Source organism: Urocampus carinirostris, chromosome 18 (assembly GCF_059441175.1).
Source record: "Urocampus carinirostris isolate Australia breed hairy pipefish chromosome 18, RoL_Ucar_1.0, whole genome shotgun sequence".
Lineage (NCBI taxonomy): Eukaryota > Metazoa > Chordata > Actinopteri > Syngnathiformes > Syngnathidae > Urocampus > Urocampus carinirostris.
The window spans coordinates 31,051,296-31,075,464 of record NC_142366.1 but is presented as its reverse complement, the minus strand read 5'-3'; the positions used below and the strand labels follow the sequence as shown (position 1 = coordinate 31,075,464).

The following is a 24,169-nucleotide window of genomic DNA, read 5'->3' as shown; positions in this document are numbered from 1 at the left end:
GCTGGCAGGCTTTTTGGGCAACCCTTAAAGCCTTCCTAATCGCATCAGGTAAATATATAACAACCGATCAGAATTTGGTTGACGGCCAATTAGTCTTCCTCCATCGAAATTATCAACTTGTGTTGAGACGATTTGGAGTCATTTGGTCCAGGAAAATCGGGAAAGCTTCTGTAATTTACCGTATTTTCCGCACTATAAGGCGCACCTAAAAGCCGTTATTTTTTTCAAAAACTGACCATGCGCCTTATAATACAGTGCGCCTTATATATGGATCGATATTAAGTCGCAAGGTCTCGCAACAAAGGCAAGCAGCCGCCGACTAGATTTCTCCTCGTAGGCGATGTGGTCCGCGGTGTATGCTGGGATACATATGCCGGCGTTTCATTTCCCAGCCAATGTGTCAATCATCATTTGAATCGATCACTATTGGCTAAAGTTATTCGGAGGTAAAGGGGGCGGATCCTTTTTATCATTTACAGGCTCGCATAGGCTAAAGGGGCAAAACAAAGCCTGCAATTGGCCGAAAAAGATGAATGTTAATAGCAAGTTTGGTTGTCTACGGCATGAAGAAAACATGTTTTACCATTCTGTATTTGTAAATATTTTACTCTCCTGGATTTACTAACCTCACGGATATAAGAGGATCATGGTTGCACATTATTATTGAACTTTGGTGAGCTACTCCGGCTATATATTTTCCCAGTATCTTGTTTCAGACTGAACTCGATGTTTCTGTGATAAGCGGTGCAGATAATGGATGGAATGGAGTGTCTATTTTTAAATTCAACTCAATTCCAAGTGTTTATTGTCATATGCACAGAAAAGTTGCGAGCGAAAAAGAAAATAGAAATTAAGGAATGGTTAGCATTTCTTGAATCCCAAGACTTTAACCTTCCGAGTGATGGAACGATGCATTTGAGTGACATCGTACGGACACCGCATCCGCACGTGTTCTCGACACGTATTTGCGTCTTTGCAAGCTTTGGGAATGTTAAGGGGGTAATAAGTTGGACTGAACTATCTGACTGTTTTGTCGACGTTCCCATTGTAGCGCCTTATAATCCGGTGCGCCTTATGTATGGAAGATATAGGACCCAAAACAATTTTTTTAGGGGTGCGCCCTATAACCCGGTGCGCCCTATAGTGCGGAAAATACGGTACATTCTAAAAACACTTGGGTCCACACGTATCCAAATAGGGTCCACATTTTAACTTGTACTAAGTACACCGACCATTTATTTTCCAAAGCGCTTATCCTCACCAGGGTTGTAGGATGGGCACCACCAGGCTGTACTTGCCCAAGACACACCACAAATAACAGTACCCTTAGACCACAGGTGTCAAACAGGCGGCCCATGGGCCAGATCAGGCCCGCTAAGGGATTGAATCCGGCCCACGAGACAACACTCAGAGAAGCGCAAGAGAAAAACAAGAAATATGTCAACTTGATGTTGCCAAAGCATGGTGCCTCTCACAAAGACACTGTACTTGTATTTATTTCTCTGTCTCTCTCTCTCTCTCGCTTTCTCTCTCTTTCAATCAGTCTCTCTCTCTCTCTCTCTCTCGCTTTCTCTCTCTTTCAGTCAGTCTCTCTCTCACCCCTTTTCTCCCACTCTGTCTCTGTCTCTTTCACTCTCTGTGTCTCTCTTTTTCTCTTCCTTTGTTGCTCTTTGTCTCTTTCTCTCTCTATGCCTTTTAACCTCTTTTGCTTTAACTTCCTTTTTTCCTTTTCTCTCTTTTCTCTTCCTCTCTCCATACCCTTCGCGTTTTCTTTTCTCTTTTCTCCCCCTCTGTTTTTCTATTTCTCTTTGGATTTCTTTCAACCTCTCCCTTTCTTTTCCCCCTCTCTCACGACTTTTTATCTTTTGTTTCTCCTTCTCTCTCCCCCTCTCTCTCTCTCTTTTCTTTGTCCCGCCCTCTCTCCTTTTCCCTGCCTCCTTCTCTTATTTCTTTATCTCTCTTTTTCTTTCTCTTTCATCTACCAGTCCGGCCCCCGACAGAATGTTTGTTCTATCGTGTGGCCCCCCGAGTTAAAACAAGTTTGACACCCCTGCCTTAGATTAGAACACGTCTAAACATCCCATATATATATATATATATATATATATATATATATATATATATACACATTTAACAATAAATCAAATGGTTCTTTCTATTCAGTTCAAAGTTCTTAACTTCTAAAATTGAGGATTTAATTTTTCTAAATAGCTGTATTATTTATCACGGATACTACAGGGATGTATAAAGTGTCTATCTATCTATAAATGGAATCAGTATGTAAGGTACGACTTTGCTGAGCGTCTGCAGAGTGAGGCATGCAATTCTCTTGCCTCATGGCAGAGGGGGGTAGTGAGACCAAGAATCCTGATTTTGCACACATCTCAGCCCCTGAACAATAGAATTAATCTCATCTCATTAGCCACACCGCTTATCCTCAGTAGAGTCGCGGGGGTGCTGGAGCCCATCCCAGCAATCATCGGGCAGTGGGCAGGGGACACCCTGGACTGGTTGCCAGCCAATCGCAGGGCACACGGGGACAGACAACTCGCTCGCTCATTCACACCTAGGGACAATTTGGACCGGCCAATTCACCTGAAATGCATGTTTTTGGAATGTGGGAGGAAACCGGAGTGCCCGGAGGAAACCCACGCAAGCGCGGGGAGAACATACAAACTCCGCACAGGAAGTCTGGAGCTGGATTTGAACCTACGCAGAAGGTTCCCAAGACATGAACTGTGCCGCACATGCGCTAACCACTGCGCCGCCGTGCTGCCCCTGAACAATAGAATTAGTGCCGCTAATTAATTTATACGACGATTCCTATGTCACACAATCTAACTCCTAATACTAGAATTGCTTAATGTTTACTGTTAAACCCCGTTTAGAAATAAAATCCATTTCCTAAAATGTAGATATTCATTTTTTTATAAAACATGAAAGGAAAATGGTCAGAAATGTGCTCATTCGAACCTAAAAAATTGTGTCAGAAGCTAGATTGTGATTTCGTTTTTAGGGAAAACTGTGTGTCATTTGGTACTTCAGAGGGATGGGAGCTGCCAGGCTGTATTTGCCCAAGATACACCACAGGAAGTGGCACCCCTACGACCCATGCAGTACAGGGATCTGTGAGCTGTGAAACATAAGTGAAAAAATGCTTCATTTAAAAGAAAAAAAAAATGTTTTGTTTAAAAAAATAAGCAGAAATACAAAAAACATTCTATTCATGTTCAGTGTTCTCATTTGTCCTAGACGCATCATTTTTTGCTGGGGACGCATAGTGTCGAATCAACGTGCGTCCCCGGGACACAACTTTTTTGACACCAAATTGTCATTATTACCCGATTATTATTATTATTATTTTTTATCAAAGATTTACCGCACTCCAAACTTTTTGTCAGGCAGATCCGCCATTGTTGTTTTGGTCTCGCAAGCGATCTCGGCAAACGAAATCTCGTTGCTACGAGACGACGTCATTGTTGTGGTGGTTGTCGAGTGAAAGAGAAGTATGCCTCCGAAAAACAGTTGGTACTAGGTGCAAATCAACAAAAAATTGGTAATTTCTTCAGAGTCGGTAATAAGTCGAAACATAATACAGAAAGTGGTGACAACGGCAATAATTCCGGCACGAAAAAACAGCGGAGAAATTCTTCGGAAGATCACGGAGGCAAGGAAAATACGTGTATTGAAGCTAACGATTGGATAAAAGAAAATAAACAAAAGAAATCTCCTAGCAAGACATTTCTGCCAAAATGGACTCAATTATATTCCTGGTTACGCTATGAGGAGGATGATAATGGAGGCTACATGTTCTGTGATGCGTGCACCCAGCGTGACAAAAAAACTGAATTGCATAAATAATTTCGCAATAGAACTTTCAGAAAAGCACATTGGATCGGCACAACGACCATGAAAACCACAAATTAGCTATGGAAATTCCGTTGCTGCAATTGGACCTTGAGAAGGCATTACAACTGTGGCGGGACAGCAAACCACCAAGAATATATGAACTGAAAAATCTGAAGTCATTAAAACTGCATGAATATATAGACTAATATTTCAGCAATATTATTTTGTAATGTACAATATTTTTGTGAACTGAAAAATCTGAAGTGATAACTGCTTTGTATTACCAATAAACTGTGATGATTAAAACTGAATGAATATATAGATTTTTATTATACATTTGTCACCGATTTACAATTTCAACCTCGATAACACTAAATTTTGGTGACCCATAGATCTCTGTTGGGACCCAAAGATTTTTGAGCATGCGAGTCCCCGGGACCCATCACTTTTCACAGGTAAAATTAACACTGCATGTTGATTTAAAAAGAAATGGTCATGAGTTGAGACATTTTTCATTTATTTTACATAATATGAGCATTACCAAAAGGGAACTGACAAAATTATCCACCAACTTGCTCCTACCATATATACGGTATTTTCCGCACTATAAGGCGCACCGGGTTATAGGGCGCACCCCGAAAAAATAGTTTTGGTCCTATTTTTGACATACATAAGGCACACCGGATTATAAGGCGCTACAATGGGAACGTCGACAAAACAGTCGGATGATTCAGTCCAACTGATTACCCCCTTAACATTCCCAAAGCTTGCAAAGACGCAAATACGTGTCGAGAACACGTGCGGATGCGGTGTCCGTACGATGTCACTCAAATGCATCGTTCCAAATATCATTCGGAAGGTTAAAGTCTTGGGATTCCAGAAATGCCAACCATTCCTTAGTTTCTATTTTCTTTTTCGCTCGCAACTTTACTATGCATATGACAATAAACACTTGGAATTGAGTTTAATTTAAAAATAGACACTCCATTCCATCCATTATCTGCACCGCTTATCACAGAAACATCGAGTTCAGTCTGAAACAAGATATATAGCCGGAGTAGCTCACCGAAGTCGTTGTGATCATAATAATGTGCAACCGTGGTCCTCTTATATCCGTGAGTGTAGTAAATCCAGGAGAATAAAATATTTACTAATACAGTATAGTAAAAAATGCTTTCTGTATGCCGTCAACCACGTGCTATACACATTCATCTTTTTCAGCCAATTGCAGGCTTTGTTTTGCCGTTCAAGCCTATGCCAGCCTGTAAATGATAAAAAGGATCCGCCCCTTGACCTTCGAATAACTTTAGCCAATAGTGATCGATTCAACTGATGATTGACACATCTTTTTCGGCCAATTGCAGGGTTTGTTTTGCCCCTTTAGCCTATCCGAGCCCGTAAATGATAAAAAGGATCCGCCCCCTTGACCTCCGAATAACTTTAGCCAATAGTGATCGATTCAAATAATGAATGACACATTGGTTAGCCAATGAAACGCCGGTAAATAAATCCCAGCATACACCGCGGACTACTTGGGTTCGGGGGAAAAGGCGCATGGTCAGCTTTTGAAAAAAATAAAGGCTTTTAGGTGCGCCTTATAGTGCGGAAAATACGGTACTACTTCTAGCTGAAGCTAACACCAGAATAACCCAGCACTAGCTAACAGGAGACTTGTTGTCATTAGCTTGGAGACAGTCAGTTTGCCCCAATGACATTTCAAGCAACACAGTCAGTCATTCCTCACTAATGAACATGTTGTGGTCCAGCCAGAGAAAGGCTTCTGTAATTTCCCCCGTCCTTTTATCACAAGGATGCAGGCCGGCACAGCGGTGGCATACCTTCAAATTCTGCCAGGGACGGACAAACGGGACCTGCCAACAAGATGGAGTGTTTATGTATTTCCCTCATCAGCGGAAATATTCAAATACCTCCGACCGCCGCAGATCGATGTTCCCTGTAATTTTCCTTACGGGGATGAGCGTTCACACAAAGTCGGTGAGCAACGCTTGAAACGACAGTGGGCAACAGCAATCCCAAGTGTGGCAAGATAGTTCATGAACAAACATGTCCAAAACATCAAGTTACATTTTGCTGAGTTTCCGGCAATGCAAAATGATTTTTCTGTTTTGAATGAATTGACTCATGTACGATTGCAAAGGCCTACAAACGTCGTTTGTTCTTACAATTCTTTCACAAGATATCCGTTTCTTTTTATTTCCTGATATATTTTGTCGCATAATATTGACATTTTTGGGGGCTTATTTAGTCGGTTGTAAGATACAGAACTGTACTTAATCACATTTTTTAGTGCAAGTACAATGTTGGCAACAAGATTTACTTGATATCATTGGAAATATTTGAATGCAACACAAACTTTTTCTTCTTTTTTCTGTGTTTTTTTCTACTTTTTTAAAAATTCCTTTAAAAAAAAATCTCATCGTGTTTATTTTTTCCGAGCCGTTACTTTTTTCTTTTTGCTCTATATTTACTTTTTTCCTACATTATTTCTTTTCTTTTTTTCTGGCTTTTTTCTAAATTTTTCCTTGTTTTTATCTCTTCCTTTTTTCCTCAGCTTTTCACTACTTTTTCATTTTGGTATTTTTTTCTTTTTTGTTCTATTCCCCATTCCTTTTGGTCATTTTGTGCATCATTTTACATCATATTTGGTCATGTTGGGATTAAAGAAGCAAAAACAACTTGAAGAGCCGTTTAGGACCCGAAAGAGCCGGTTCCTTTTAGTGAGCCGAGCCAAAGAAGCCGGTTCTTGACAAACTCTACTAACTTTACTCAACTTTGTTCTACTTCGACTCGACTTCAAAATACCGCATATAGGACACAACGTCAGGGGAACCCGTGTATTTTTACCTTCATGCACTGTAACTTTGACTTGATTCACTTCTTAATTAGTAATTTTGAGCCCTCATTTTTGTGTGCTGGCTAGATTTTCTTGTGCGCTGAGAATCAGCTTAGAGGGAACACTGCCGCAGATACACGTTTAAACACCATTTCCTGGAAGTATTTTCTGTATTTATTATCAGAAGAGGGGTCTGGATCAGAAATCATGTCCAGGATAGCTCAAACCATAGCCGGACTTGCCAGACTTTAACCCACTTGGAGGGACAAGAACATAGCAGTAAAAACGCTTGGGAGACATGGACTCTCACAGCAAAACTGGAAAGGAAAATCCAAGCCATGGAGATGCCATGCTACCTGAAACTTCTTGGCATTGGCTACTTAGCCCATTTGACAAACCAGACCACCAGGGGGCACATTGGACCCTACCAAGAACTATTGTCAACTGTGCCCAGAAGTGAACTTCAGTGGTCAGGTCACAAGATCATCAGGACAGACCAAGGTCCTTCACCAGGGCACAGTCCAAGAATAGAATAGAATAGAATAGAATAGAATATACCTTTATTGTCATTGTTACAACATGGGTTGAATATATTGTGACAACGAAATTGGACGTGGCACTCCAGTTCCACATTTTACAGTGAGGACAAAGAAAACAAAGAGATAAAGGTACAAATAAAATGTTTGTAATGTCCTTGTTGCATAGGCTTTTTTTTGCCTCCGGACGGGGGTGTATGAGGGGGTGAGGGACAGACAGATGGCCGGATCCAACTAGATGTTTGATCTTACTGTACACACGGGTCCAGTGTTTTTTTTTCCCTAATTGCTCAATCCACCAATTGAATGAATTTAGGTTGTACAGTCCTTAAGCATGCCTGATTAAAGTCGCCGGCGACGATAAAACCTCCGTCGGGGTATGCGAGCTGCTGTTTATTGATAGCAGCGGGCAGGAGATGTAGCTATGCTAATGTTAGCATCCGGTGGAACGTTAGCGTCCGATGGAACATAAACGGCAAGGGGGCAGAATAAGAACTAAGTCCACAACATTAAGGAGTGGACTGGTGCCAACTTTGCCACGATCCAAGATCAGACCAGGGACTGTCAACGGTGGAGAAGGGTGTCCAGAGTTGACTCAACATTGGTGCCCAAACGACCAGGACTTTTGGTGGACTGATCAGGTGAAGGCACCCTAACCCTAACCCTTAACCCCTAACCCTAACCCTGTGGTTAGGGCATGTGCGGCACAGTTCTGAGGTCATGAGATCAAATTTCCTGGGTGGAGTTTGCATGTTCTCCTCCAAGCACTCCAGTTTCCTCCTAAATTCCCATATTTCTGTTGTACTATTTTTGTAGTGTTTCTGTAGTAATATTGCTGTGGTATTGTTTTTAAGCACTAAATTTGATATCGTTTTGATATAGGTATAGTTTTGGACTTATTTTGTAGTATTTTTTGGAGTATTTTTGTGGAATTTTAGTAGGAGACACTCAAAAAGTACTTTATTTACTATCATAAATAGTATCACTGCTTGCCAAGCCGCACATGGCCTGTGGGCAGTAGTTTGCCCTTTCTAACACATTATTCAGCTGTGTAGGAGTCATTGGGCAAAAAAAAACACCAAAAAAGAAGTACTTTTCAGGTAATCATACAATTAACGAGAACGTTTTTATGAGGTCTTGTAGTCACTTTGTACACAAAACCTCTGTGGCTCTTTATATCTCGATCTTCCAGGTGAATAAATCGAGTAGAGATGTAAGGCAATCGCTAAAAAAATAAAGGTGAGGGATAGCGGCGCTACAAATCCACGTTTTAATACATAATGAAAGAGTTTTGGAGGACTTTTCCAAGCAATAAAAAAAAACCTGATTGAGGTTTTAGATCGTGTTGATACGTGCGGATTTTAAAGAGGGATTTAAGAAAAGGATTCAAGATTGTAATTCTGTAGACAATGACAGTTATGTGGAGTGTGGTTTGTGTCTTGTGAGGCACAGTCAGATTCACAAACTATCGACCTAATATATATAAAGCCGCATAGCTCACCTAAGTTCTCTTGCAGCCATCACCTTCAATAATGATACGTAACCATGGTCTTCTTACAACCGTGAGTGTAGTAAATCCATGATATATCTTTGATCATCATTTGATTGGCAGAGCATTAAAGACAAAAAAACCCAAACAAATACATAGGAAAACCATTTAATTGTCTTACCTTAACTCATCACTGGAGTTTATGCACTGCTTCTTTTGAATAAGAGCATCAATAGATAGGTGAACCTCTATTATATCCAGGGTAGGGTAAGGTTACTTTAACTTGATTACTTTCAATGACTTTTGGATTACTCCAATACCAAGTCATTGAAAGTAATCAAGTTAAAGTAACCCTACCCAACCCTGATTATATGTGTGTATTATTTGCCCTCATGTAGGTTTTAGATCAGGGGATGGTGTCATAATAGTCTGTAGTTTGCAATAATCTGTGGTCTGTGCAGCCTTTTGAGACTCTTTGTGATTAAGGGCCATGCAAATAAACATGACTTGACTGCATAGCTTGACTTGCTGTTAGCTTGCTAATATCACTATTTCTATGTGTATGGTCACTGTCCCTCTCGAGCATGAGGCAAAAGGATAGTGTGCCTCAAGAAGCATTTCTAAACGCTCAACACTGTAACACATTACTTACTATTTGTATAAATATAATGTGTAATATAATGTGGAAATCAGCAAATTATGAAGTAAAATAAGAAATAACTAACACTGACTGGTGAGGCAATCAAATAAATTGGCCTTATCATAATTATATATTGTCATATATTAGGATGATAATGTGGTTAGCTTATTGTTGTAGAGCTAGCAATGCATTAGCTTACAAAGATCTACAGGGGTCAGGAGTCTATGGCTCGCAAGCCAGATATGGATCTTTTCATGACTAGATGACTCCAAGATGGAAGCAAATTTCTCCTGTAGCGTTCCAATTCCCGGCATGCATAGCCGAAGCAATGCTGATAGTACAGAGTGGGGGGTTTTTAAGGGTTATTGATCTATCTTCGTTATTCATTATCCATTATCCGTTATCGGTCAGTTCATAATACGCTACAAAGCCTAGGAGCCGGGACACTTACTCTCAGCCAAAAGGCCAAGCTAAGGTCCTAGCCCTAAAGCCTTGCTGCGATCATTGCGAATGCACCGTTCCTGGAGGTACTGCAATACCGGGCCGATGCGTGGAGTGGACAGAGCAAGCTCATATTCCATCCCCGAAATGCAAAAATCAAAGATAGTGACTTCAAAGGCCAAGCTAAGAACCTGGCATCAAGGCCAAGCTAAGGACCTAGCTTCATAGCCGGGCCAAGCTAAGGACCTAGCATCAAAGCCCTGCTACCGGCCGATTACAAAGTACACAGTTCAAAAACCACAGCCGCTGATAGTACAGAGTATTTGGTCTAGTATTAATAGGGCACAGTCTCCATTAGAGTCACACCAACTGACCTCGTTTTAGCTGTATGACACTAAGGAATCCTTTATACCAGGGGTCGGGAACCTTTTTGACTCAAAGAGCCATAAAAGCAAAATATATTAATTCTATTTTGGGAAAGAGCCACACCATATATTATGAGACAGTTTTACTGAAATGCTAAACCCGCGCCCCAGACAAAAGCTTAGTCTTCAGCACATTTATTTTTGATGATTTGATAAAAATGATGAAAAGAGAATCATGCCAGAGCCCGTGTACCAAAATCAACAAACATACCACTTTAAACTTGTCTCTTTCTTGCAATTAACCACGATCGGTTAAACTCATTTAGACCCTTTTGTTACATACATATTGGTTTCAAAACCAGATGCAAGCAGTGATTTTGTAGAAACGTCACAACATTCTGCAAACAGGGAGCCTGATGTGCTTACCTTTGGCGCAGACGGCGTAGGGCGAGAGATGGGAGGGAGTGCTTGCATAGCTCCACCCAACCCTCCCACTCACCCAATCAAATAACTTTAAATTCTCTTCCGGTGTTTTGGCGTATTTACAGTTTGTTCTGTGGATTTCATCATAAGGTGTCTGAACACTGAACACAGATTATATAGTGAGCTTTTATATAAAGGATTCTTTAGCGTTTTTTTATTTTTATTATTATTTTTTTTAATTATTATTATTTATTTTTTTTGGTGTGACACCTGGGCTGTAAATTGTAGTGAAAACGTGCCCTATATATTCTGCGAAGTACTGCTTCGTAATTCAGCTTTGACTTGGCTTTGAGTGTATCTGGACAGGATTAATGGCTCAAGTTTTGAACGACATGGAGAAAATATCCATGCAATCAAATTTGTCTCTGAGCCACAGGTTCCCGACCCCTGCTTTATACGTAAGCTCATCAAATAACGTATGTTCACTGTTGAGACATTTTATTATAAAACCCACGAAACAAACTGCAAACGTTCAAATACCCCAGCCAAGCACAGATCAGTTTGATGGGGTGGGTGGATTTCTGCACACATAGTATGCTCCACTCTCTTTTACACACATGCTCTCTCCCCTGAATGGAAAGGCATTCAAAAACTTTTTGTTTGCAGTTTTTATGTGACATTTTTACAAAAAAACTCTACTTGCACCTTGTTTTGAAATCATTATTTATGAAAAAAAGCTTAAAATGTGCCTCAATGATCTTTAGTAACTACGGGAGGGTGACGAGTTTAAGGTTGTATGATTGCTCATAATGGACACAGGCTCTGGCGTTATTTTTAATTTGATCAATTTGATAAAACCATCTAATGTCACACAGTAAAATAAATTACATTGAAAAAAAATTGCATTTGTCCGGAAAGCAGGTTTGGTGGTTTTGCTGAATTTTGTCTTAAAATGTATGGTATCTCTCACTTTTTCAAAAATAAACAAATAAATATGTTGCGATCATGGCTTTTTGGGTCAAAAACGACCAGGACGGAATCAGACCCAAATGCGTAGTGTTAACCACAAGTTCATTGAATAGAAAGAGGAAGAGCAGCACCCGCGATCCGGTGCTCGCTGGACGCAGGAGACAATTCGCTCTTGCAATCGGATCGTGATCCGAATACGGAAGATCCACTTCCGAAGTGAGAGATGGCGGTGTCAGGGACGGAAAAACAGGTCGATAGCCGGGACAAGAGAGCAAAAACGTTGTCGGGATCAAAAACGGGTCATAAACCGGGACGGGAGAGCAGACGTGGTCGGGATCAAAAACAGGTCGTAGCCGGAGACAAACGGGGAGATCAGGAACGGAAAGACGGGTGTAAAAACGGGACAGGGTCAAAAATGCTTAAGAGACGCCTAAGAGAGTTTGAAATATAACAAGCACTATGTTAAGGTTCAAATAGAAGACTTTAAGATCCCATTTAGGGCGGCATTAGCTCAGGAGGTAGAGCGCTCGTCTTGGTGTCAAGAGATCGCAGGTTCGATTCCCGGCTCCTCCGTGTTACATGTCAAAGTGTCCTTGGGTAAGACACTGAACCCCTAATGCCCCCAATAAGCAGGTCGGCGCCTTGCATGGCTGCATGGCCGCTTTTGGTGTGTGAGTGAGTGTGTGAATGGGTAAGTGTGAAGCACATTGTAAAGCGCTTTGGGAGGTCTTCATTGACTTGAAATGCGCTATAGAAATGCAGACCATTTACCATTTGATTTGGTGTAAAAACCCCATTTCTGTGCTCTTAATCCGACTTTTTGATGTTACTTTCAAAGACAAATTCAAACAGTGACGTTCACTTAGCATATTAATCCAAATACGACAAGGAGCAGGAGGACAATCATGCTACATTTTAGCAGTCCTTTTTTAAAGAGCTTAGTGGGTGCAGGCAATCTGTAGAGGGCACCTTCAGCAATCAACAGTCCGTTATGGACACTTGAGAGCACGGAACAATGTGATTAATTCCGCGCAGGAAGTCGAAAAATTATATTTTTTAACTTACCGTATTTTCCGCACTATAAGGCGCACCTAAAAGCCTTTATTTTTTTCAAAAGCTGACCATGCGCCTTATAATACAGTGCGCCTTATATATGGATCAATATTAAGTCGCAGTCTTGCAACTAAGGCAAGCAGCCGCCGACTAGATTTTCCCCCGAAAGCGAAGTCGTCCGCGGTGTATGCTGGGATTAATATACTGGCGTTTCATTTCCTAACCAATGTGTCAATCATCATTTGAATCAGTCACTAATTGGCTAAAACTATTCGGAGGTAAAGGGGCGGATCCTTTTTATCATTTACAGGCTCGCATAGGCTAAAGGGGCGAAACAAAGCCTGCAATTGGCCGAAAAAGATGAATGCGAATCACACGTTGGGTTGTACTACGGCATAGAGAAAACATGTTTTACTATTCTGTATTTGTAAATATTTTATTCTCCTGGATTTACTGAACTCACGGTTGTAAGAAGACCATGGTTACGTATCATTATTGAAGGTGATGGCTGCAAGAGAACTTAGGTGAGTTATGCGGCTTTATATTTTCCCAGTATCTTGTTTTAGAACGATCTTGATGTTTCTGTGATGAGTCTATTTTTAAACTAAGTTCAATTCAAAGTGTTTATTGTCATTCGCACAGTAAAGAACCCCGTTTCCCTGCACAATAAAATTCTTACTTTGCTGTCCACACAGTTGCCAGCAACAAATAAAATGGAAACTAAGAAATGTTTGTTTGGTGACATCATACGGACACCGCATCCGCACGTGTCTAGGACACGTACCGTATTTTCCGCACTATAAGGCGCACCTAAAAGCCTTTGTTTTTTTTCAAAAGCTGACCATGCGCCTTATAATACAGTGCACCTTTTTTATGGATCAACATCAAGTTTTCCAACTAACTTGCAGCCGCCGACTAGATTTTCCCCTGAACGCCAAGTAGTACGCGGTGTATGCTGGGATTTATTTACCGGTGTTTCATTGGCTAACCAATGTGTCAATCATCATTTGAATCGATCACTATTGGCTAAAGTTATTCGGAGGTCAAGGGGCGGATCCTTTTTATGTTTACAGGCTGGCATTGGCTTAAACGGCAAAACAAAGCCTGCAATTGGCCGAAAAAGATGAATGTGTATAGCACGTGGTTGACTGCATACAGAAAGCATGTTTTACTATACTGTATTCGTAAATATTTTATTCTCCTGGATTTACTGCACTCACGGATATAAGAGGACATTGGCTGCACATTATTATGAACACAACGACTTCGTTGAGCTACTCCGGGTTTTATGTTGTCCCTGTATCTCGTTTCAGACTGAACTCGATGTTTCTGTGATAAGCGGTGCAGATAATGGATGGAATGGAGTGTCTATTTTTAAATTAAACTCAATTCCAAGTGTTTATTGTCATATATACAGTAAAGTTGCGAGCGAAAAAGAAAATAGAAACTAAGGAATGGTTGACATTTCTTGAATCCCAAGACTTTAACCTTCCGAATGATGGAACGATGCATTTGAGTGACATCGTACGGACACCGCATCCGCACGTGTTCTCGACACGTATTTGCGTCTTTGCAAGCTTTGGGAATGTTAAGGGGGTAATAAGTTGGACTGAACTATCTGACTGTTTTGTCCACGTTCCCATTGTAGCGCCTTATAATCCGGTGCGTCTTATGTATGTCAAAAATAGGACCAAAAACTATTTTTTCGGGGTGGGCCCTATAACCCGGTGCGCCTTATAGTGCGGAAATTACGGTATTTGCTTCTTTGCAAGCTTTGGGAATGTTAAGGGGGTAATAAGTTTGACTAAACTATCTGACTGTTTTGTTGACGTTCCCATTGTAGCGCCTTATAATGCGGTGCGCCTTATGTATGGAAAACATAGGACCAAAAACTATTTTTGGGGGGTGCGCCCTAAAACCCGGTGCGCCTTATAGTGCGGAAAATACGGTATTCGGTATCCGCGGCTCCGAGTAAGTACTTTGTTTAATATTAATCGAATGAGGAGAATCGCAGGAGGGGACAATGAGGGTGTGTGCGTCCTAGTAACTCCCGTCTGCTCTTTCCTCTTTCTCCCCAGAATTGTATTTTGTGCTTGACTGAATTAGGTGATCATTTTTTTATCTTACATGCCGCGGTAGCTTCTGGAGTTTCTCGCTTGAACTGGAGAGGAAGAAGAACATTTATCGCACGGCGAGGTTAATCTCCTGAAATGGTGGGATTTGGTCAGGGAGCACGCAGAAAATCCACGCGAGCTGCATTACAGTCACATTTCCGGCGTGATTTCTTCTCTCCCATCGCATTTCTTCTTCTTTGCGGTGGAAGTCAAATCCTCGGCGCTCAAAGGGTGAGAAGACGAAGCGGCGTTGCATAAATTAGCAGCGACTTAACTTGTTACTCTGAATTACCAGGAATGCTATCTGCTGCCTGAATTCCGGCTTTAAAGTTTGAAAAACACCTGCTTGGAACCATCCGGAATGAGCAGATGGTAAAGGCATTCGCTTGAGAAGCTTCTAATTACTGAAAAAGATGCATTCCAGACATTCTAGCAGGTATATAAATAGGTACCTCACACGGGCAGCCATTAAAACCCTCACACCGCAAATATTTTGGGGAATGAAGGATTTTATACATTGGACCAGGGGTGTCGAACTCAATTTACCTCGGGGGCCACAGGATAGAACAAACATTCTCTCGGGGGCCGGACTAGTAGATTAGAGAGAAAGAAAGAAATAAGACAAAGCGAAGGAGAGAAAAAGAGGGTGGGACAAAGAAAGAGAGAAAGGGTGAGAGAGAGAGAAAGAGAGAAAAAAAAGAGAGAGAGAGAACGTGAAACGTGAGAAACAAGAGATAAAGACAAATAATGAGAGAGGGGGAAAGAAAGAGAGAGAAAGAAAGATATCCAAAGAGAAATAGAAAGAGAGAAGGAGAGGAAAAAAGGAGAGAAAGAGATCATGGGAGAAGGAGAGAATGTGAAAGCAAGAGAGAGAGAAAGAGACAAGACAGAGAGAAGGAAAAAAGAGAGAGCAAAATAAGGTAAAAAGAGAAAGAGACAAAGAGAAACAAAGAAAGAGAAAAAGAGAGACACAGAAAGTGAAAGAGAGAGACAGCGAGAGAGACAAAGGGAGGGAAACAAAAGAGTGAGATAGAGAGAGAGAGAGAGAGATAAATACAAGTAAAGTGTCTTTGTGAGAGGCACCTGGCTTTGGCAACATCAAGTGGACATATTTCAACCTGCTCGTTTTTCTCTTGCGCTTCTCTGAGCGTTGTCTCGCGGGCCAGATTCAATCCCTTAGTGGGCCTGATCTGGCCCCCGGGCCGCATGTTTGACACCCCTGCATTGGACTGTAAAGGATTTTATACGATTGAATACAAATTACAGTTAAGGCAAAAGATATTCACTGACTGGGCTGTGGTGCGAGGTCAGGGCACCCTGGTGGGAAATGTTGTTTACAGGAACGGCGGGAACGGGACGTACGGCTGATAAGCAATGTTCCCTCTATTTTCCTTAGGGGTCTGAGCGTTCACAAAAAGTCGGTGAGCAGCGCTTGAAACAACAGTGAGCAACCATAATCCCAAGTGTGGCAAGATAATTCATTATCAAACATGTCCAAAAGAGTTTCCGGCAATGCAAAATTATTTTTCTCTTTTGAATGAATTGACTCATGTACGATTGCAAAGGTTGTACGGCCTACAAACGTCGTTTGTTCTTACAATTCTTTCACAAGATATCCGTTTCTTTTTATTTCCTGATATATTTTGTCGCATAATATTAACATTTTTGGGGGCTTATTTAGTCGGTTGAAAGATACAGAACTGTACTTAATCACATTTTTTAGTGGAAGTACAACAACAAGATTCACTTGATATAATTGGAAATGATTTGAATGCAAACTTTTTCTTCTTTTTTCCGTGTATTTTTTCTCCTTTTTTTTAAATTCCTTTAATAAAAAAAATCTGATTGTGTTTATTTTTTTCCGAGCTCATACTTTTTTCTTTTTGTTCTCTATTTACTTTTTTCCTACATTTCTTTCTTTTCCTTTTTTTCTGTCATTTTTCTGAATTTTTCCTTCTTTTTTCTCTTCCTTTTGTTTCTTTTTTTCTCAGCTTTTCACTACTTTTTCCTTTTGGTATATTTTTCTTTTTTGTTCTATTCCCCCCCTTTCTTTAAGTCATGTTGTGCATAATTTTACATAATATTTGGTCATGTTGGGATTAAAAAAGCAAAAACAACCCGAAGAGCCGTTTAGGACCCGAAAGAGACGGTTCCTTTTAGTGAGCCGAGCCGAAGAAGCCGGTTCCCCGACAAACTCTACTAACTTTACTCCACTTCGTTCTACTTCGACTCGACTTCAAAACACTGCATTTAAGACACAACGTCAGGGGAACCCGTGTATTTTTACCTTCATGCACTGTAACTTTGACTGAAGTCGCTTCTTAATTAGTCATTTTGAGCCCTCATTTTTGAGCGCTGGCGAGATTTTCTTGTGCGCCGAGAATGCAGCTTAGAGGGAACACTGCTGATAAGATAATCAGCACACACAGACGCAGAAAGGCCCTGATGACGTAGAAGCTCTCGGTCTTGTTTTGAGTACCCCAGAAATCGGGACTCTTCTACGAGATGGTGAAGCCCAGGGGGTTTCCTTGGCATGCCCATGGGAGGAGTCGGCACGCCATTATGCGGGGAGAAGATGGCCAATAGGAGAAAGCTAAAAGACTTGAGAAAAAGGATTCCCAGAGACTCCAATTTGAACAATTTGGTAAACGATACATTTTGATATTTAATTCCAACAAGAATTATAATAAATAAAATCGAGTATACATGTTTTATATTTCTATCCTGTTCAGTCTGCCTCTTGGAACACTGCATTAGTTTGCTACTTAAAATGCTGCCCCATGTGAGGCATTCTCGAAAAAAACATCTCCATTCCCTTCATGTTCCACTCTCTTTTACCCTTATTTCTAGGATAAGTCCAGTAGGTGGGAGCAGCAATGGTGACATCCATTTACGGAGTAACCTTCTCCAGAGGGACCCGTCATGTCAAATCTGTCCGCCCAAAGTGACACCGGAGAACAACTCGGGTTGATGGTTTTTAAAATGAAACTTCCAACCCACCATTGAGGTATATCAAAATGGAAATCAACCTAGCACATAGGCATCTTGACAATAACTCCGAGTGGAAATAAGCTCCTTCTGTCACGGTTGCCGTGGCGCCCAATTGGCCCCGCCCATTGGGCGCCAGCTGCGGCTCATTGACGGATTGGCTTTCCGTCTATTTAAGAGCTCAGTGCTCTCACTCTTCGTTTGTCGGTCCGTTAACGAACATCTGCCCCGCAAGACGTGGGTTTCGACTCGGTCCTGTTCCCGTTGGTATTTTTTGCCCGGTATTGTTCCCGTTTATTTTGTCCCGTTTAATTTCGTTTTCCAGTTTCGTTTCCATCTATTTTTGTCCTGGTTATTATTTTCTCCAGTTTTTGTTCCCTTCTAGTTTGTCCTGTTTATTTTCGATATCCTGATTCATTTCTGTCTATTTTTCCACAGTAGGCATTTTTCTACCGTTTAACATGATTTTTCACAGAATTGAAAAAAATATCTGATTATCCAACTCATTGTTTCAATAGTCGGTGAATAGTCGACAATTTAAGGGACAGTGCCTCCTCGGAGTACAAAAAAACCTTCGTTCAGTAAAAAAATATGATTTCTGTCACGGTTGCCATGGTGCCCAATTGGCCCCACCTGTGTGGCACCAGCTGCAGCTTGTTGACAGATAGTCTCCCTGTCAGTATTTAAACTCTGTCCTGTCAGTCGCCTTTTGTCGGTCTGTCTGTGAATCTCTGTTTTTACACGGCAAGCCCTTTTTTGCCTGTCCCGTTTTTTTTCCCTCCTGTTTGTCTCCCGCTACGGTCTGTTTGGATATCGACCACGTCTGCTCTCCCGTCCCGAATTACGACCTGTTTGATCTCGACCACGCCTGCTTTCCCGTCCCGAATTACGACCTGTTTGATCTCGACCACGTCGACTCTCCTCTCCTGGCTTTCGACTCGTTTCCGATCCCGACCACGGTTTTGCTCTTCTATCCCAGCTACTGACCCGATTTTTCTGTTCCCGACACCGCCATCGTTTGCCACGGAAGTCCAACATCCACGTTCAGAGCGACCTTCTTCCCGCGTCCAGTAATCTCCGGATGGTGGGCGCAACCCCCTCCCTTTCTTCTAATAAAACTTGTGAGAAACGTTACACGAGTGGGTCCCGTTTCCGTTCTGGTCTTGACAGATGTTTTTAATAGGCAAAACTATATGAACTATCATACTAATGTTAATATTTATTGGTGAAGAAATTCATATTTATGTTAAGAAGCATCGTCCATACCTAGTACTCTCTGCCATATTTGTTTGGCATCTTGCTGCTACAATAAAGTGCCATCTACTGGTCGAATACTACACAATCAGGGTTGGGTAGGGTTACTTGAACTGGATTACTTTCAATTACTTTTCGATTACTCCAATACCAAATATGCTAATAAAAGACAAAAGGAACTAAATAGGCAGCACGGCGGCGCAGTGGTTAGCGCATGTGCGGCACAGTTCATGTCATGGGAACCTCCTGGTTCAAATCCAGCTCCAGACTTCCTGTGCGGAGTTTGTATGTTCTCCCCGTGCTTGCGTGGGTTTCCTCCGGGCACTCCGGTTTCCTCCCACATTCCAAAAACATGCCTTTCAGGTGAATTGGCCGGTCCAAATTGTCCCTAGGTGTGAATGAGCGAATGAGTTGCCTGTCCCCGCGTGCCCTGCGATTGGCTGGCAACCAGTTCAGGGTGTCCCCTGCCCACTGCCCGGAGATGGCTGGGATGGGCTCCAGCCCCCCCGCGACCCTAATGAGGATAAGCGGTATGGCTAATGAGATGAGATGAGATGAGATGAGGAACTAAATATGAATAAAACTACTCAATTTTGTGCAGGCTTGGGGAGTAACGGAATACATGGAACGGCAAAAATGGAGTACTGGAGTAATCCAAAAGTAATTGAAAGTAATCCAGTTAAAGTAACCCTACCCAACCCTGTACACAATGTACCTTCAAAATCACTGCTAATTGCAGCCCTAACTGTAAGTGATGAGACCTACTCCCCCGCTTACTGAATCTGTCAAGTCATTTCAACAGACCACCGGCACGGGGGTGGCCGGTACCCCAGCAGCGAGGCCCCGGGGTCCCAAACTGGGCCCTCCGTACCCGCCGTGTACAATATCTCCTCTCATTAAGTCAGTACTAATGTGCCCCCCCGCCGGCAGGAAGAGCGTGTAATAGGAAGCTGTCTCATTAACGCCGTCACGTCACTTTCATTTAGCAGCCTTTCGACAGCATTATGCGCCTCTTTCAGCAATCGGGCCCTCCCGGGCTACTTCGGCATGTCCAATGACTTACTGCTTGCTAAGCGTTCCGCATTTTCTTAACTTTCACTCATTAAGGACGGATTATGAAAAAAATCGGATTCCCGGAGGAGTTCCGCCAATTAGATCTGTCGTTAATTTGTGCGGTAATCTAATAAATTGAAAACAAGGCTTGGTGAAGAACAGAGAAAGTCGTTTCTTCGATTTACAGCAGCATGCAAATTGGCTGAAGTCTAAGGTTGTTGCTAGGGCTTTCACTTATTAACATTGCAGTGCTTAACTCATCGACCATCCGTTTAAATTGAAATATTATAATACCACGGACAGACTGAAGAGATTTTTTTCTTCCTCATGCCATGAGGCTCTTTAATTCCACAGGGCGGAGTAAAGGCCCGCATTAAACCACACCCCCTACATTGCAGATAACTGTATTTTATTGCAATGTGTATTCTGTGTAGCACTATCTAGAACAGGGGTGTCAAGCATGCGGCCCGGGGGCCAGATCTGGCCCGCTAGGAGATTGAATCAGGCCCGCGAGACAACGCTCAGAGAGGCGCAAGAGAAAAACAAGCTGCAGGTCTAAATATGTCCACTTGATGCTGCCAAAGCCAGGTGCCTCTCACAAAGACCAATAGGGTGAAGCCCAGGGGGTTTCCTTGGCATGCCCATGGGAGGAGTCGGCACGCCATTATGCAGGAAGAAGATGGCCAATAGCTAAAGGACTTGAGAAAAAGGCTTCCAAGAGACTCCAACGTCAATAATTCGGTCGTTTTCGATGGGGTACACTTAGTTAAATTGTTAATGAAATTCATTCTGCCCCCATGTGGAAATGTCGGCTTTCCTGCTCATCTTTTCCCTCAGCGCATAACTTGATGGTTGAATGTAGGTTGTGTTTGGTTAATGGAGTCAGATAACTAACTCTCTCTCTCTCTCTCTCACTAGCTCTCTTTTTTCTCTGTTTTCCTTCTTTTGCTCTCTCTTCCATTTTTCCTTTTCTCTCTTTCGCTCTCCCCTTCTCTCCTTCTCCCATTCTCTCCTTCTCTCCCTCTCTTTTCTCTCCTTCCCTTTTTCTCTCTTTCTATTTGGAAATGATTCTTTCTCTTTTTTTTCCCCTCTCTCGCTATTCGTCTTTATATCTTTTTTGTTTCTCACATTCTCTCTCCCTCACTCTTCTCTCTCTCTCTCTTTCTCTCCTTCGCTTCGTCTTATTTCTTTCTCTCTTTTTCTTTCTCTCTAATATACTAGTCCGGCCCCCGAGAGAATGTTTGTTCCTTCGTGTGGCCCCCGAGGTAAAATGAGTTTGACACCCCTAATCTAGATACTCTATACAACACGCTACAGTGGGTATTAGCACGTCACATTGGGTATTTGTATATTGTATTATTTTTGCTTTATTATTGTATTGTTCTCAGCGAAGGGATGCTGCTGGAAATGTGAATTTCCCTGCGGGGATGAATAAAGTATCTATCTATCTATATCTATTTGGTGTCTTTATCCCTCGATATCAGTGAACAATTGTCCCCCCACAAAATAAATTGGATCGTCCCAATGGTGAAATAATGGAGTGATTGTTAAAATCAGAAGCAGAAATGCACTTGCAAATCAGTGTTTCTGGCACCATGAGTAAAAGTAGTGTGAAGTAATTTATGGCTATGAAACATGTGTAACGGCTACAGCTGCGACACATATAAAAATGCATCAATAATAACCTCATAAAATGGAAATATTATTTAGGAATATAGCCATATTATATCAGCCAAAATTCTTATGATTTACGCGCAAAATCCATTCTCCTTCCTTTTCTCTAGGACAGGGGTGTCAAACTCATTTTAACTCGGGGGCCACACGATAGATCAAACATTCTGTCAGGGGCCGGACTAGTAGATTAGAGAGAAAGAAAAAGAGAGAGAAAGAAATAAGAGAAAGAGGGAGGAAAAAGGAGAGAGGGCAGGACAAAGAAAGAAAAAGAGAGAGAGGGAGAGCGAGTGAGAAACAAAAGATAAATAGTCGTGAGAGAGGGCTAAAAGAAAGGGAGAGGAAGAAAGAAATCCAAAGAGAAATGGAAAGACAGAAGGAGAGAAAAGAGAAAAGAAAGCGTGAAGGGTAGAAAGAGAGACAGAGAAAAGAGAGAAAAGGAAAAAAGAAAGTTAGAGCAAAAGAAGTTAAAAAGACACAGAGAGAGAAAAAGACAGAGCAACGAAGGAAGAGAAAAAGAGAAACAGAGAGTGAAAGAGTCAGAGACAGAGAGTCGGAGAAAAGGGGTGGAGAAGAGAGAGAGAGAGAGAGAGAGAGAGAGAGAGAGAGAGAGAGAGAGAGAGAGAGAGAGAGAGAGAGAGAGAGAGAGAGAGAGAGAGAGAGAGAGAGAGAGAGAGAGAGAGAGAGAGAGAGAGAGAGAGAGATAAATAAATACAAGTACAGTGTCTTTGTTCAAGGCACCTGACTTTGGCAACATCAAGTTGACATTTTTCTACCTGCAGCTCGTTTTTCTCTTGCGCTTCTCTGAGTGTTGTCTCGCGGGCTGGATTCAATCCCTTAGCGGGCCTGATCTGGCCCGCGGGCCGCCAGTTTGACACCTGTGCTCTAGGAGAATTGAATAACTCTGTCGCACAGATTCTCTATACTTTTCAGTTCCACAAGGCAGTTCTTTTCTATTGCCATGGAAGCTAAGGTCCGGTTGTATTTCTGGTATATGTTTTTTTTAAATTCATGTTTTTGTTGTAATACTTGTGTTACCGTCCCTTATTTCGTGAAACTGCTGATGTTTCGTTACGCTTTGTAAAAGGCCATTGTCTCTCCAACTCAAAATTAGATTGGCTAAATTGAAAGCTTATTTTATGCCTCAGGGCCTTCAGAACTCATTGTGAAGGCCTTCGGGTAGTTTTATGACCCTGGCAACAAGTAATGGAGTGTCATGATTATTGATACGAGGCACCTGAGTCGGCTCCTTTGGCGCCAACTGCCTCGGACTCTGATTATTTGTCACCGGTTGTCAGTCCGTCAGAGAACCTCAGATTACTCTAGGCAAGCCCTTTTCTACCCTAACTCCCAAACCTTAAGTACGGGTATCATTTTCCATTCATTTTGCCGGCTGTGATTTCTGGACTGTGGACTTTAACGAAGGACATCTAGTTTCAATCGCGGGCGTTTAAGTCGGGTTTGGGTTAATTTTGTGTTTGTGATACATGTTTAAATGTGGGCGCATGCGGCTTATATACAGGTGCGGCTTGTGTATGTACAAAATCGGTTTACCTCTTAAAATGTGGTGGGTGCGGCTTATAATCAGGTGCGCTCTATAGTCCGGAATTTAGTTTCTTTTGTCTTTTATTAGCATATTTGGTATTGGAGTAATCCAAAGGTAATTGAAAGTAATCAAGTTAAAGTAACCCTACCCAACCCTGTCCCTAGGTGTGAATGAGCGAGTGAGTTGTCTCTCTCTGCGTCATATAGGAACACTGTATGTTGGTGTCCTCCGGGCAATCCGGTTTCCTCCCATATTCCAAAGAACATGCATGTCAGGTTAATTGGCCAGTCCAAATTGTCCCTAGGTGTGAATGAGCCAGTGAGTTGTCTGTCCCTGTGTGCCCTGCAACTGGCTGGCAACCAGTTCAGGGTGTCCCCTGCCCACTGCCCGGAGATAGCTGGGATGGGCTCCAGCACCCCAGCGACCCTACTGAGGATAAGCGGTGCAGCTGATGAGATGAGATGGCCGGTCCAAATTGTCCCTAGGCAAGGTTGGGTAGGGTTACTTTAACTTGATTACTTTCAATTACTTTTGGATTACTCCAATATCAAATATGCTAATAAAAGACAAAATAAACTAAATATGAATAAAATTACTAAATTTTGTGCAGGCTTGGAATACATGGAACGGCAAAAATTCTGTTGGCCAGCTGTTTGGATTTATTTTCATTTAGTTTCTGTCGCATTTTATGTTAGTTTTGCCGGAGATCAAAGAGATCAAAGCCAGGAGAGAAAGCTTACCACGTGTCGTGAGTCAGCATTTTATTCATATTTAGTTTCTTTTGTCTTTTAGTAGCATATTCGGTATTGGACTAATCAAAAGTCATTGAAAGTAATCAAGTTAAAGTAACCCTACCCAACCCTGTCCCTAGGTGTGAATGAGCAAGTGAGTTGTCTCTCTCTGTGTGCCTTGCGATTGGCTGGC

General features: G+C 41.9%; 1 protein-coding gene and 1 pseudogene across 2 annotated transcripts in view; both read right to left on the bottom strand.

Annotated features, from left to right (window-relative positions):
- The window catches only part of adarb2 (adenosine deaminase RNA specific B2 (inactive)), a 375,339-nt gene that overhangs the window by 195,475 nt on the left and 155,695 nt on the right, over positions 1-24,169 (bottom strand). The window lies entirely within an intron of this gene.
- Positions 9,874-10,051, bottom strand: LOC148348810 (U2 spliceosomal RNA; annotated as a pseudogene).